The 2,965-nt window shown below is 42.1% G+C and overlaps 1 pseudogene; it reads left to right on the top strand.

Annotated features, from left to right (window-relative positions):
- The first annotated feature begins 1,768 nt into the window (after positions 1 to 1,768).
- On the top strand, positions 1,769 to 2,965 carry LOC122900616 (annotated as a pseudogene).

The raw sequence follows: 2,965 nt of genomic DNA, 5'->3' as shown, positions 1-2,965 counted from the left end.
GATGCAGAAAAAGCATTTGACAAAAATCCAGCATCCATTCCTGATTAAAATGCTTCAAAGTATAGGGATAGAGGGAACATTCCTGAACCTCATCAAATCTATCTATGAAAGACCCACAGTAAATATCATCCTCAATGGGAAAAAGCTTGCAGCCTTCCCATTGAGATCAGGAACAAGACAAGGATGCCCACTTTCACCACTCTTGTTCAACATAGTATTAGAAGTCCTAGCAACAGCAATCAGACAACAGAGAGAAATAAAAGGTATCCAAATTGGTAATGAAGAAGTCAAACTCTCTCTCTTCGCAGATGACATGATTCTTTATATGGAAAACCCAAGACTCCACCCCCAAACTACTAGAACTCATATAGCAATTCAGAAACATGGCAGGATACAAAGTCAATGTGCAGAAATCAGTGGCTTTCTTATACACTAACAATGAAAATACAGAAAGGGAAATTAGAGAATCGATTCCATTTACTATAGCACCAAGAACCATAAGATACCTGGGAATAAACCTAACCAAAGAGGTAAAGGACTGTACTCAAGGAACTACAGAACACTCATGAATCTCCCTGAGGGCTAATGATGATGAACATTTTTTCATGTTTTTGATAGCCATTTGTATGTCTTGATTGGAGAAGTGTCTGTTCATATCTTCTGCCCATTTTTTGATGTGTTTGCCCGTCTTGTGTGTGTTGAGTTTGAGGAGTTCATTATAGATCCTGGTTATCAACCTTTTGTCTGTACTGTCATTTGCAAATATCTTCTCCCATTCCATGGGTTGCCTCTTTGTTTTGTTGACTGTTTCATGGACATCTTCTTTTTTTTAAGATTTTTTTTAATTTATTTATTTGACAGAGAGAAATCACAAGTAGGACAAGTAGGCAGAGAGGCAGGCAGAGAGAGGAAGGAAAGCAGGCCCCCTGCTCAGCAGAGAGCCCGATGCGGGACTCGATCCCAGGACCCTGAGATCATGACCCGAGCCGAAGGCAGCGGCCCAACCCACTGAGCCACCCAGGCGCCCCTCATGGCACATCTTCTTTATCCATTCATCTGTTGAGGACATCTGGGCTCTCTCCATAGTTTGGCCATTGTGGACATTGTTGTTAGAAACAAAATAAAAGGCATCCAAATCAAACACGAAGAAGTCAAACTCTCACTCTTTGCTGATGATATGATCCTTTTGGTGGAAAACCCAAAAGACTCCACTCCAAAACTGCTAGGACTCATACAGAAATTTAGTAAAAGTGTCAGGATATAAAATCAATGCACAGAAATGAATTGTATTTCTCCATACCAACAATGAGACAGATGAAAGAGAAATTAAGGAATAGCTCCCATTTACAACTGCATCCAAAAGCACAAGACACCTGAAAGAAATCTAACCAAAAAGACAAAGGATCTGTATTCAGAAAACTATAAAACACTCATGGAAGGAATTGAGGAAGACACAAAGAAATGGAAAAACATCCGTGCTCATGGATTGGAAGAACAAATATTGCTAAAATGTCTATACTACCTAGAGCCATTTACACAGACAATACAGTCCCTATCAAAATGTTATCAACTTTTTTCACAGTACTGGAACAAATAATCGTAAAATTTGCATGGAAAATAAAAGACCCTAAATAGCCAAAAGTATGTTGAAAAAGAAAATCAAAGTGGTGGCATCGTGGGCTTCAAGCTCTATTACAAAGCCATAAAAATCAAGACAGGCCTTGCAGCCACCCGGGCGTCGGCGCTGCTGGGCTCCTCACTCCCAACAATGGTGGCTCCAAGCCCGAGCGGTGGCCAAGGCTCCAGGAGCAGCAGCGGCAGTGGCACCCCAGCCCCTTGGGGACCCTGGCACCGGGCTACCCGGCTGTCAGCAGCATGCAGGGTAACGCAAGCATTAAAGTTGAATTTTGCAAATCCACCTTTCAAATCTACAGCAAGGTTTACTCTGAATCCCAACCCTACAGGAGTTCAAAACCCACCTATACAGAGACTGAAAACACACAGCATTCAATCGTCAGGAAAACTGAAGATCTCGCCTGAGCAGCACTGGGATTTCACTGCAGAGGACTGGAAAGACCTTGGAGAAATTGGACGAGGAGCCTATGGTTCTGTCAACAAAAATGTCCCAAACCAAGTGGGCAAATAGTGGCAGTTAAAAGAGTTCGGTCAACAGTGGATGAAAAAGAACAAAACCAACTTCTTATGGATTTGGATGTAGTAATGCGGAGTAGTGATTGCTGTACATTGTTCAGTTTTATGGTGCACTCTTCAGAGAGGGTGACTGTTGGATCTGTATGGAACTCATGTCTACCTCATTTGATAAGTTTTACAAATATGTATATAGTGTATTAGATGATGTTATTTCAGAAGAAATTTTAGGCAAAATCACTTTAGCAACTGTGAAAGCACTAAACCACTTAAAAGAAAACTTGAAAATCATTCACAGAGATATCAAACCTTCTAATATTCTTCTGGACAGGAGTGGAAATATTAAGCTCTGCGACTTTGGCATCAGTGGACAGCTGGTGGACTCCATTGCTAAGACAAGAGATGCCGGGTGTAGGCTTTACATGGTACCTGAAAGAATAGACCCGAGTGCATCACGACAAGGATATGATGTCCACTTTGAAGTCTGGAGTTTGGGGATCACATTGTATGAGTTAGCCACAGGCCGGTTTCCTTACCCGAAGTGGTACTAGATGTGTTCGATCAGCTCACGCACGTTGTGAAAGGGGACCCTCCGCAGCTGAGCAACTCTGGAGAATGCAAGTTCTCCCCAAGTTTCATCAACTTTGTCAACTTGTGCCTTATGAAGGATGAATCCAAAAAGCCAAAGTATAAAGACCTTCTGAAACATCCCTTTATTTTGATGTATGAAGAACGTATCATCGAGGTTGCCTGCTATGTTTGTAAGATCCTGGATCAGATGCCAGTGACTCCCAGCTCTCCCACGTATGTCGACTGA

The sequence above is a fragment of the Neovison vison genome, chromosome 2 (genome assembly GCF_020171115.1).
Source record: "Neovison vison isolate M4711 chromosome 2, ASM_NN_V1, whole genome shotgun sequence".
Classification (NCBI taxonomy): Eukaryota; Metazoa; Chordata; class Mammalia; order Carnivora; family Mustelidae; genus Neogale; species Neogale vison.
Note: the sequence above shows the minus strand (reverse complement) of the source record. Positions and strands in the feature narration are given on the sequence as shown.